The 13,268-nt window shown below is 40.0% G+C and overlaps 1 protein-coding gene across 2 annotated transcripts in view; it reads left to right on the top strand.

The window, feature by feature from the left end:
• The first annotated feature begins 1,847 nt into the window (after positions 1 to 1,847).
• Positions 1,848 to 13,268, top strand: part of LOC125041144 (carbohydrate sulfotransferase 15-like) — a 32,702-nt gene continuing 21,281 nt past the window's right edge. The window contains exon 1 of one of the 2 annotated variants that reach the window (XM_047635937.1): positions 1,848 to 2,031. The gene's annotated coding sequence lies outside the window, so the exon portion shown is untranslated. Of the gene's footprint in view, positions 2,032 to 4,838; positions 5,134 to 13,268 lie in introns of those variants that run through there. The other variant, XM_047635936.1, reaches the window with a different exon arrangement.

The raw sequence follows: 13,268 nt of genomic DNA, 5'->3' as shown, positions 1-13,268 counted from the left end.
TAAAGTTTTAAGTATTTTAACTGAATTTTTGACTGGCAGACAACAGCGTATTCATGTTTATGGAAGTTTTAGCTCGTATTCCCGTGTGTCTCCTGGGGTTCCTCAGGGTAGTGTTCTTGCCCCTTTGCTCTTTAATATACAAACATTTCTAATAAAATATTGGCATATGTTGATGATACTTCTCTCTGATATTCCTTCTCCGGCAACCAGGCAAATATTAGCTGATAGCCACACAGTAGGCCTGAGGATAATTAAATCGTTGTGCTCTTGGTGGGGCATGAAATTAAACCCTACCAAGTCCATAGAAAAAAAAATGTGAGTCGGTCTAGAACGCAGTTGCCTCAGCACCCGAGTTTGCTGATTAATGGAGTCTTAATAAGAAGCTCTTTGGTGCAATCCTTGGTTCAAAGCTCATGTCTGAATTACAAAGTAGGAATATGGGCCGGGCAGTTTCATCTGAGTTAAGCATCATTTATGAAGATGACGCCATTACTCGTAGATGCTTCTTTTTTTTTATTCTGCCTGATTTTGAGTATTGTTCTCCTGTGTGGTTATATACTGCAGAGTCACACTTACGACTGCTTGATCGTCCTTTTAATTCCATTAAATTTCTCCTGTCTGACTCAAATTTGGACATTGGGCATCGTAGGAATATTGGGCCACTTTGTCTTATACAAGATAGGATATGATAATTCACATCCCATCTATAAGTTTTTACCTGATTTATAAAGACAATCAGTTCAATGACATTTGATGCAAGTCGATCGTCTGTTTCTCAGTGCTCTAGATGCTTTCTACTGCTATTCTAGGCTTTGGAATAGATTACCTTCAGAAATTGTAACTTCTCCGACTCTTGATAAGTTTAAGAGTTCAGCTAATGTGTATGTAAATAGCTGATGATTTTCTATCTTTTCTTATATTATACCACCTTTAGTGGTATAATTCTCGAATATTTAATTGTGGTTCTTTATATGGCTAACCATAATAATAACAACAACAACAACAACAATAATAATATATACATGTATGTATGTGTGTACACACACACACGCACACACACACGCACACACACACACACACACACACATACACGCACACACAGTACATATATATAGTACATATACATATATACAGTATATATATGTATACTGCGTATCTCTTTATCTATATATACTGTATACACACACACACACACACACACACACACACACACACACACACACATATATATATATATATATATATATATAAGTGTTTGTATGTATATATATGTATATATGTGTGTGCGCACACACACACACGCATGTGTGTGTATATATGTATATGTGTGTGTGCGCACACACACACACGCATGTCTGTGTATATATGTGTATATATATACTCTATATGTTTGTGTACATATATACTATATGTATGCATGTATATATATACATAATCATAGGTATATATATGTGTGTGTGTGTGTTTTGTATTGTATACGTGTATGTATATTTACTGTAAATGTATGTATAAATACACACATATGTATATATACGCACTTGTATAAATACATATATAAATATATATAGAGAGAAAATAGATTGAGAAATAAATAGATATGTGTGTGTGCGCGCGCGCGTGCGCGTGTGTCTGTGTCTGTCTGTACACGTGTAATCCCCATATACCATACAAAAAACAAAGGTAAGCACAACCAAAAAGAAAAGAAACAAAGATAACAAACAAACAATAAACTGCTTTTAAGTGTTATTTTCACTAAGTGCTGTTCAAGTTGCTCTATTGTTAATTTGTAAGTCAAACAACTTGTCATTTGTCAGGTTTATGAAAACGATTTTAGTATCTTCACTGTGTTTACAAGGAAGGTGGCGGAAGAGAAGTAAATGTTCTCTTCCAGTGTGAAAAGAAAAGTGCTGAGAAATTACTTGAGAAAGAGTGAAATGGGAACCACGAGGAGATAAGAGAAAACTAAAAGAATCGCAAAGAACGCATAAAACGACGCTAATTGGTGGAGGAAGCAATCACCAGAGAGGACAGGTAAGACCTTACATTTTTTTTTTTTCTGAAATAGGACATGTACCCTTTTACATTGAATGTTTCCTTTGCCTTCTGAGACGGAACTTTAGTTGATTTGTTTTTATGATTGCATTAAGTTGTCTCTGTTGTGACTTTTTACATTCTAAGTTTTTATGTTTATTTTTTTTAAGTACTTGCATTTTTACTATTAAGGTGCAAGTTGAGAATTACTGAAAGTGGTTTTCAAAAACCGGTCGAGTGACACATGCTAGGACTGTTTTCGAATATAACAAAGACGAAAAACAGATCGAGAAAGATAGAAAAAAAGGATTTAGAGAGGAATAGAGGGTAAGACAGAGAGGGGAAGAGGGAGGAGGCAAGGAGAAAGGGGAAGAGCAGGGGGAGCGAGAAATGAAGGGGGAGGGGGGAGAGTCACAGCGAGAGGGACAGAGAAAGACGCCTACTTTCTCTATTCCTCGTCTCTCTCCTCGCCAGTGCATAGTACTGCCCATGCGTTATATAACCTTAGTTCTGGCAAGGAACGGAGTCGACGGCAGAACCTCTGCGCATTCTCATGCAAGATGCGCCTAGCAACAGCAATTAAGTAAAACTACCCCGACGATTCGTAATAAATATTCATGTTGCCTTTAGAACTAATCTACATTTCATATATGTGCGCTATTACACAATGCATCCAAGTGCGCTGAAATTACTCAAATTGTATAATTACGAGGAAATGACAATGCAATACAGATTAGTGGGTTTTTTTCTAATTTTATAGTAGCGTTTCGAAATAGAAACACACGCACACCCACCGAGATACACCCTACACCCCCACCCACAAAGTCACCCTTTCCAAACACACACACACACACACACACACACACACACACACACACACACACACACACACACACACACACACACACACACACACACACACACACACAGCCCACCTCCCCCACCTCACATACACACACATCCCCATTAACAGTTTCATATTACTCGTCTTTATCCTTCCCTCTCTCTCTCTCTACCTCCGTGCTCTCAGATGCCTACCGCGGGCTTTGCATAATTCCAAGCCAGACGCCGACCACACCATGAATGTGTTAGGGTTAGCGTGAGTGAGTGAGCGTGTTGGGAGTGGTGTGAGGGAGGAGGTGAGTGAGTGAGTGAGTGATTCTATCTCCTGGGTATGACTGCATGTGTTCATATGCATGTGTTTATGTGTTATGTCTATCTGTGCGTATGTATGGGCGTTCCGTATATTTATAATATATATATATTATAATGATATAATAATAATATATGTATATAATATATATAATATAATGATATAATAATAATATATGTATATAATATATATAATAATAAATATAATAACATATATAATAATATATATAAATATGTAATTATATATATCAATATATATAAATATATATAATATATATAATAATATATATAAATGTGTGTAATGATATGAATATATATAATATATATAATAATAATATATAAATATGTGTAATAATATAAATATATATAAATAAGTATATATAATAACAATAATCTATATAATATATATATAATAAATATACATATAGACATATATATACACATATATATAAATACATATACATACATATATACATATATATATAAATATATATATACATATATATATATACATATACATACATACGTATATACCCATTTGTACATACATACAGCATATACAGTGCAAATACGCATTTCCTCGCCATGCATCTCAGTCTGTGTCTGTATGAGCGTGCGACTCCACCCAGTGAGAAGTACCCAGGGTACTAGCAGAAGCGTGGTGCCCGTGGGTGTGGCGTGTTTAGGGGCAACGTAGGAGGGCGAACGGCCAACAGGATGTTAAGGCCGGGAAGTAAACACTACGGACTCGCTTACACTACGGACACGACCCACCTGTCCCATTTCTCGGTCGTCTCCCTTTTATCCTCTTTTTCAACTTCTCGAAGATGATAATGGCCGCTCAAGGTGACCTCATCTTTGTAAGCAATAGCCGTTTGAATCGTGGCACTGCTCGAAAACACAATTCCGTTTTGGGGCTGCTCTAAAATATAATTTGATTTGGGTGGTAGTCCTCTAGGTGTTTCTACCGGTCCGTGCCGAGAGAATGGCCTTTTATCCTTCATGATTGGCGTTTCCCCCTAGGTCTCATAGCAACTATCGACAGCTCGATATCTTAACCAAAATTTATACTTAATCGGTTAAAAAATGACCAACAGACGTTAAACTGCCTCCGATTACCAAACACGTTGTTCGCTTTCATTTTCGTATTGTGTGCTTCGATACATTGGGTCTTAATTGTTACTGAAGTAGGTACTTGTTATCACCTAAAGGATTTTGAAAGTTTTCTTACATTATCGTACATGAAGCAGACAGCATCTCGAGGAACCGCGCGAGGGTCTCCGAAGCGCTCTTGCCATATCGTATATATTATCGTATAAAACCCATTTTTCTCTTGTTTATTTAATACACCAAATTATCCTTAAAACAACTCGGACATTAAAAAAATTATCAATAAAACGTGTTAACATATTTAAAACAGATGAAGTGATACGTTAATATCTTCGGAAATGAAATTTTCCTTCATATTGGGCAGGCACCGTATGTGTGTATGTACGTTTGTATGTTTGTGTGTGTGTGTGTGTGTGTGTGTGTGTGTGTGTGTGTGTGTGTGTGTGTGTGTGTGTGTGTGTGTGTGTGTGTGTGTGTGTGTGTGTGTGTGTGTGTGTCTGTGTGTCCGTGTCTGCCTTTCGACCGTGGGGGCTGGGGTAACACTCAGGCCTGTCAGCTGAGGAGTGCTCTCGAAGTCAGCGAGGGAGGCAGTCGAGTGTGGCGTTCGTTGAGAGTGGGTGGATGTAGCGGCCCATGTGTGCGCGGGCGTGTGTGTGCGTATAGTGTGAAAGAGTGCGTAGAGTGTGTGGGGGGAAAATTGTGTCTGCCGATCTTGTGTGGGAAAAACACGTGGTTCCAGCTTTACTTTGATAAAGACTCATTGCGATTGTGTGAAGATACTGGGTCATAATTACTGTGTCTTCGCTACTGAGGATTCCCCGGACATGTGAGGAAAAGAAGGTAATCTAAAGCTAGTGTTTACGGAAGATCGTAGAAGTTTTGTAAAGGAATACCCCTTTTGAAATAAAATCTCTTTATTAGATAAATTTCCTTAGTACTTCCCTCTGCATGACTAACAAATGCATCTTGACTATATAAAACTTTCAGGAAAATCCACGCCAGGATTTATTTTTCAAAAACGAAGAAACTATATAACAACCCAATTGAATGACGTCATGGCCTTGTTTAAACGGAGCGTCACTCGTTCCTTCGGAGCCAGCGAGGGGCATGCAATGGACGGGAGCTAAAGCCATGGTTGCACACATTTCTCTGGTGATTTGTTGTTCTCCAGCCGTTACGAGTTGAAAATGAATTAGGAGTTAAGCATGATGTCGAGGATGTGTGCTGGATATTGCTGATATTTTTTCTTGTTATGATTTGGGGAGAAATCATCCGACCGAACTTTAGTTGTTTTTGACAGCTGATGGTTTAGTCATTAATTCTTGGTTATGATTTAGAAGAAGAAAAAAACTTCTATTACACACGAATCGACGCGTAAAAGGTAAACAAAGGGGCTTTTAACAAGAAACGAAATCCACTCATAAAAGCCATACAAGTGGGAAAAGTCTTCTTTCAGTGCTATCTTTATGGCGGAAAAAATGTATTGAAAACGTGTTCAAACTGCGTGGACAAAGACCCCGACGACTATCACGGCACGAGATTTACGAGGCAGGGAGGAGGGTATAGACAGTCACTCTTTAAGATATCTAATACCATAAAGAGGGTTAGGGTTTTTCTCTTTTTTTTCTCTCTCTCTCCTTTTTCCCTCATTTATTTGCCCTTTCCAATCCCCCCGTTTATTTTGTTCCTGTTGTAGTATTCACACTTTTTAGTGCATGATGATAATTTGCATGTTGGTGTCGTTGAGGTGTACGTTGGCTAGCCTGTATGGTGACACTGAAGCGATGGTATTGTGGCACTGTATGGTCCATGTGATGTTTTGTTTTTTTTAGATTTTTTTTAACGGTATGAAGACATGTATAGCTATCATGATTGCAGGGTAGAGTGACTAGATTAATCCATTACTCAACGAGAGCAATACAAATTCAGAACTGCAGAACAGTAAATACACAATATACAACTACACCAACTACAGAACTACAATACAATAACACCACCCATTTCAGTACAATGTCATAAACCCATACAAAAGCCCACACAACACCACACAAAGAATCTGTTCACGGTCATCAAGCAAAGGACAATAAACAGAACTCCCTTTGCGTGCTTGCTAGGTGACCGCTCTGTCCTGCCAAGCAACTTCTCACGAGTGTTAACGAATACTAGTCTGCAAATGTCAAGTATTAGTGACGAATCAGAGGTTAAAAATGTGAGATTTGGTTATTTTCAGGGTACGTGTCTTCGCGAGCACAGGACTTGCTCATGTTACTCGGTGTCGAAAGGAAAATCACGATAGGGAAAGGAATGTATATATTTATATTTTTATAATGTATACATTGTAATGTTTCATTCAGTCACTACATATGCGTGTATAATTTTTTGATCATCTATATGTTGTGATGTTGCAGCTAAATTTGATGTATTATTCAAATGTAGGACCGCGTGTACGAATACCTTTTTTTCTATTTTTTCCTCTTACTCTTGTCAACAAACATTTTAGGACAAGAAAAAAAAATTCAATGGAAAACGAGCCGAGAAGGAATTGCAGACGACCCCGAAGGTCTGAAAGCGACCTCGTAAAGACCGTTATTAAAAAAAAAGCGGGAAAACTGTTATTAACTGTGTGGTCTCTTGGAAGTGATTGGAGTCTCGCAGATCTAATCTCGAGTTTATGGGTCTCTGTGGTCACGAGGACAAGGATGTGGGGGAAGGGTGGGTTGTGTGAGGAGGCAGGAGGCGTGGGGGTGTGGGGAGGAAGGGGTATGGGTGCGTGGGCAGAATGGGTACGCCCCGCCTCTGCCGTGAAGTCGGATGTTTATGACGCTATGCTGTGTAAAATAAAGTAAAAAAGTAAAAATAAAAAAATGGAAGAGTGTTCTTATATATATATGTATATATATTTTGTTGTTGTTGTTACTTTATTTTATATATATATGGCGTTGGTCGGAATGTATCATTATAGGCAGAAATTCTCAAGAAAATCTAACACTATTTATAATATTTATAATATATGTGCATATATATAATATATATAATATATATTATATATATATTAAGGTGTTGGAATTAATCTTCAGATGTAATTATCAACTTAAAAGAATCGTGTTTAAGTCAGTCGTATTTAAAATGGAGGACTAAATAATAATTCTTCTGCGCACTTCCATATTATTCAAAAATCTAATTGAAATTAATCCTCAGAGATGATTATCTGTGAAAGCAAATATAAATAAATAAAAGACCTTGATTAAATACCCCCGTAAGCACCGAGTGTCAGACAACTCAATGAGACAGCCGTAAAAAGCTGACACAGGCCGGGCCATATCTAGAAGGCCCGGGCGAAGCTAGAACTTCGCAAACCAAACCACCACCAAATACCCCCCCCCCCCCTTTTTAGGTCGTTTATTTAGGGAGACGAGTGTAATAGAACAAAAAAAAAAAAAAAAGATGATTCACGCCCCTGTCATGCGAGATCACGTGACTTTTTAGGCCACATGAAACATTAAGGATTCATTGTTTGGCGTAAACATGGGGAAGGAGAGATTGCGCGGTCGTTAAAAGGATATATTATAGCCATAAACATTTAAACATTATTAACCGTAAAATTGAAAGAAGGAGAATAAGATTACTTCATTTATTTTTGGTAATGGCTTCGAAATGGCTTTTGAACTGAATATTTATTATAACAAGTAATCAGGAAATGCTTATTATTGTTATTATCTTTATCATTAAGATTAGGGTTCATTATATTGAAATTTATAGTGAATTACGTATTTGAATTTGTGGGTAATTTTATATCTAAAATTTATAGAACTCTATTAATTTATTACGAAAAGAATAAAATCTATTAACACTGCCGCTGTTTCCTTAATATTGCAAAGTAATAGATTTATATTTGAATTATTCTGTACATGTCTTGCGTATGGGGTTCAGATTAACCAGAGTGAAGATTGATGGATTAATAAAACAATTGCATGTATCCTCACGTGTTCATGCGTGACTTGTAATTAATCTATTTCTAATATACTTTTATATATATTTTTTGAGTTCGGTGTAAGTGCGAATTCAGTTATGACGATAAATCATATCCGAATTTGCCTGATACTCGCGTGAGAGAAAAAAATCGCTTGTGATATTCTTTAATAAGGATCTTCGTACAGAACGAGGGTGACGGAAATACAGAAAATGTGAATGAAGGAGAGGGAGAGGAAAAAAAAGAAATCGAGACCGTACAGGCGAAAGTAATCGAAAAGGCAATTCCTTAAAAACGGTAATGAAGTTATGCCTCCTCCCTCCCTCCCTCCCTCCCTCCCATCACCCTCCCATCACCCTCCCCCCCCCCGTTTTTTCCTTCCAAGGTCACGGCAGTAAAATGATCGCGGTGAGAAAGTGACGAAGTGGGGGGGAGGGGGAGGACATAGAGAGGGACGGGGAAGGAGGGAGGGAGGGGGGGGACAAGGAAAAAAGGTCGTAGCAAGGTCGTTATTGATAAAAAAAAAAAAAAAGGAAAAGAGAGGTTAATGAATTGAGGATGAGGCGTTTGTGAAGGAGGAAACATGGGAGGGGGGGAGGGGGAGCGGAGGGAGGATAGAACAAGGCACGGTTGTATTTTGCTTAATAACAGGGTAAATGTAGTATACAGGGAGGAAGGGAGTAGAAAAGAAAGAAAAAAGTGTCGTAGCAAAGTGGCTATTGTTGAAAAAAGACAAGCGGTTACAGAGGAAGGAAATTACTGGTGTTTGGGTTTAAAAATAGAGCAATTTGGATCGCAGACGAGAGAAAAGGGTTAGGAGTAAGAGGCAGAAAGGGTAATAAAAGTAAAAACGAATTTGTATGCTGGTTAGTAGCGGGATAATACAGTATACATTGACTCGTATCATACAGTAATAACATAAGTACAATGTACAGTAGTGTGTAGATATCTACCAGCAAGATGAATAACGGTATTTACGAAAGAGGTTAGTACAATATACACTAACAAGATAATTACAACATTCGACGAAGTACAGAGGTTGAGAGGGAGGGAGGGGGAGGGGGAAGGGGGAAGGGGGAGGGGGACGGGGGACGGAGACGTATAGTAGAAAGCAGAATAAAGCAAATTTAGATTTTATTCGAAATTTTTATACGAGTCACGATAATAGACAAATGATATCCGTTTCTTTAAACTTTGCGTGTGGGGGTAAGGGCATTGCCTTATGTCGGAAAGTATGCATTACAAACGGTTTATATAAAAAGAAAGATGGGAGGAGAGGGCGCAGTTGGCCGGATGAGAGAGACGTATAGCCGCAAGAAGAGTACAATTGCTTGTTAGGGTACAGGGTACACTTAGGGCGAGAGGATGCGGGTACGAAAGCAGTTAGAGAGGAAAGGGCGAGGGAGAGTAATGGGGTAAGGATGATAACCAGCTGTTTGAAGAAAAAAAAAAGGAGAATGTGTTCTGAATATTTCGGCAAGTGAAGGAGGAAATGTGGAGAGACAGAATGATGAAAAGGGGGGAAAGTGAAAGATGAAAGTAAGAGACGACGATGAGAGAAGAGTGTGGATAACGAGCAAGAGTAAATAAAAAATAAATAAATAAATAAATTGAAAGGTGATTAAATGAGGCAAATACGAGTGAAATTAAATGATATACAGTCATGAAGAAAAACTGTCCCATGAAAGACGACAGATAAAATGTGAAGAAATGGAATATTTAGTGGAAATGGGACAATACAGAAAAAAAATATGAGGAAATGGAAGAAAATTCAATAGGAAAACAAACAAGTGTCTAACTACAGGATTAAAAGAACTTAGATGAACTTCGAAAATGAAACAACATAAACTGCAGTGCAAATCAAGTGAATCATGACAACGCATATGATGAGAAATGGATTAAATATATAACAGGATATGCAGTCAGGAGGGGAGGAAAATGGACGATATTACGGAAAATCAATCAAAATGGAAGCTCCTGAAAAAAGTGAGAGGAAAACGGCAAATGTTATAGAAAATGGTAGGCAATGAAGATGTTAAGAATAATGAGAGGAAATGGCAAATGTTATAGAAAATGACGTGGTGCCAGATGTTAAAGAACACGAGAATATTGTCACAGAAAATGGGGGAAAATGGAAGATGTTAAAGAAAAGGGGAGAGAAGAAGACAATAGAAAAAAACGAGGAGAAATAAAAGAAAAAGAGAGGAAAGAAGAAGAATCATCAAGAAAAGAAAAGGGAAGGGAAGGGAGTGATAAAAGTGAAAAGAAACACATAAAGAGGATTTGGAAAGGAGATGCAAGGTTTGATATGCATTAAGATATGCAAATTATATTCTTCTTAGCAAATACAAAGGAGAGTGAGAAGAAAAGAATCGGATGACAGGTAGGATAGAGGGGGGGAGGTGGAGGGAATGATAATCAGATGGAGGCCGAGGAATGCACAGAAAAAATTACAAAACGTGTGTGTGTGTGTGTGTGTGTGTGTGTGTGTGTGTGTGTGTGTGTGTGTGTGTGTGTGTGTGTGTAAGAGGACAGAGGGAGGGAGGGCGTCCGTGGGGGAATGATATATCTCCTTCCCCCCCCCTCCTCCACCCTTAGTCTCGCCTCTTATCTCAAAACAGGCCTACCCCCCCCCCCCCCCCCCCACACGGACTCGGCCACTGTAGCTCAAGTTTCGATTAATTGCGGGGAATTTCTTTTTAAATTTTCTTCGTCTAGAAGTTTGGTGATACATGTTACCCCCCCCCCCACGCCATGTTACCCCCCCCCCCCACGGCCTATCGTGTTTGATTTCTTTAATTCTGAATTTTTATTTTTTTTCTCTTGTTTTTTAAGCCCTGTGTCCTGTTTATAATTTTTTTTTTTTTAAATTTAGCGTTGAGTTAGGTCAGCTTTGGTTTGATACAAGATACTCGTGGCTAAATGCCGGCCCGCTTTCGATGGCGGGAATTTTGTGGAAACTTGTTATGTTTAGTTATTTGAAGCAACAGACACACACACACACACACACACACACACACACACACACACACACACACACACACACACACACACACACACACACACACACACACACACAGAGGATCTGTCAACCTCGCTCCCGCTGTTCGTCGCCGGAGCGGCCCGACGAGCTCCGCTTCCTTTTAGGGAAAACGAACTACTGCGCGGCCTCTCTCTGCGCTCGAGACCAAGGTTAAGTCTACCTGGGCTTGCTTTGGCTTTGTTCGCTTTGATTTGGCTTCGCTTGGCTTGGTTTGAGTTGGCTTGGTTCAGTTTGGAACCGAACCGAAAAGGGAAAGGGAGAGAGGGAAGAAGAAAAAGGAGAATAAAACAAACAGGCAAGCAAAGCGAACGAGATGAAGGCAGAAACCCCAAAGAGAAATAGTTAAGGAGACTGACCTAAAGGGCCCAGGCAATTAATCATACAAGAGAAATCTCCCTCGCCAGGCGCCTTCGTCAACGCAACCGCTTGTAAAAACGACTTGCGTAATCACGGAAGTCGTAAATCACGTGAGACGAAGTACTCGGGGCGGCTCGAGGAGAGCGGATGGGGGGGGGGGGGGGGTGGACGAGGAAGTGGAGGCGGTGTGCGGACGAGGAAGTGGAAGCATTGTGCGGACGAGCAAGTGGAAGCGTTCCGTGGAGTGACTGACGTTCGAGCTGTACCTCGGAATGGAAGAGAAAGGGAGAGAAGGGAGAAGGGAAGGGAGGCTGAGGGGGAACGGAGAGTGGGGGGGGGGCGGAGGGAAAGTGAGTGAAGGGGTGATGGATTGCATAAGAGGCTTGTCGATATTTGCGGACGAACGTTGCTATATACAGTGGAAAAAGGAAGAAATAAAGGAGAACATAGAATAAAAAATGGAGGGAAGGCAACAAGAGGGAAGACCATTGCAAAGTTACGTTTTTATAATCTCGAGGATTGCGCATGGCGGTTATTACTATATGTAGACGAACAGTGGATAAAAAGAAAGAAGAAAAGAAAAGGATAGAAAAGAAAAAAAAAACGAAACGAAGCGAAAAGAAATATTCTTATCTACCATATCAGAATTAATCCTCCTGCAATGGCATGAAAAGTCCCACCGCAGACGAACGTGACCTGAAAGTATATTCGTAGCAGAGCAAGGGATGTGAATCGTGTCTGAATAAATAAAGACATGGGTAGCTGGCATGGGAATAGGAGCGAGACAGAACAAACGAGGATACGGAATGAGAAGGACAGGGAAGGGAAGAGGGAGAAGGAGGAGGATTAGGAAAAAGAGGAGGGCGAGGTAGAACAAACCAGGATACGGAATGAGGACAGGGAAGGGAAGAGGGGGAAGGAAGAGGAGGAGGAGAAAGAGAAGAGCGTCTGTGTGCCAGTGAGGGGAGGGGCGTGTAGTGAAGCTGTGTCTGGGGTAAGCGTTTATAAGGGAGGGGAAATGAGGGTAGAAGGAAGGGAGGAGGGAGAGGGTCGGAGGATATAAGGATGGGGGGGAAGGTAAAGGAAAGGAAGGGAAGGAACAGAAGGGAGGGAGCAGACGGGAAGGAAGAGGAGGGGGAGAACGGAAGGAAAAGGAAGAGAAAGGAGGGAATAGAAGGGAAAGAAAAAGGAAGGGAAAGGAGGAAACAGAAGGCAAAGGAAAGGAAGGGAGAGAAGGGAAGGGAATTAGAAGGAATCGGAGAGTGAAAGGAGTGGAAGGAAGGGTGGAGGGCTGAAAGAGCGAAAAGGAGAATGGAAAGGAAGGTTGGAGGGAAGACCAGTAGTGTTTAGGGTGTCTCGAGTGGGCCAGGGGGGGGAGGGGTAGGGTGAGTGGGCCGCACTAATTAAGAGGGCGGAGTCGTTCGTTGTAGGTGTAAGTGGTCACTTATTCCGTCCGTGAATTTTAGAGAGGGCCACTTGTTTCCCCCTTTTTGTGAGTTGGTCTTTTCTTTCATTCGTAAAAGAAGGAAAATATCTCGAAAAAAATGCGATTTCTTGTCGTAATATCGTACGAAATAAGCGAATGGTTTAACCACACCACCTATA

This window comes from Penaeus chinensis, chromosome 30 (assembly GCF_019202785.1).
Source record: "Penaeus chinensis breed Huanghai No. 1 chromosome 30, ASM1920278v2, whole genome shotgun sequence".
In the NCBI taxonomy this organism is placed as follows: domain Eukaryota; kingdom Metazoa; phylum Arthropoda; class Malacostraca; order Decapoda; family Penaeidae; genus Penaeus; species Penaeus chinensis.
The sequence above is the reverse complement of the archived record's forward strand: the minus strand, read 5'-3'. Positions and strand labels throughout refer to the sequence as shown.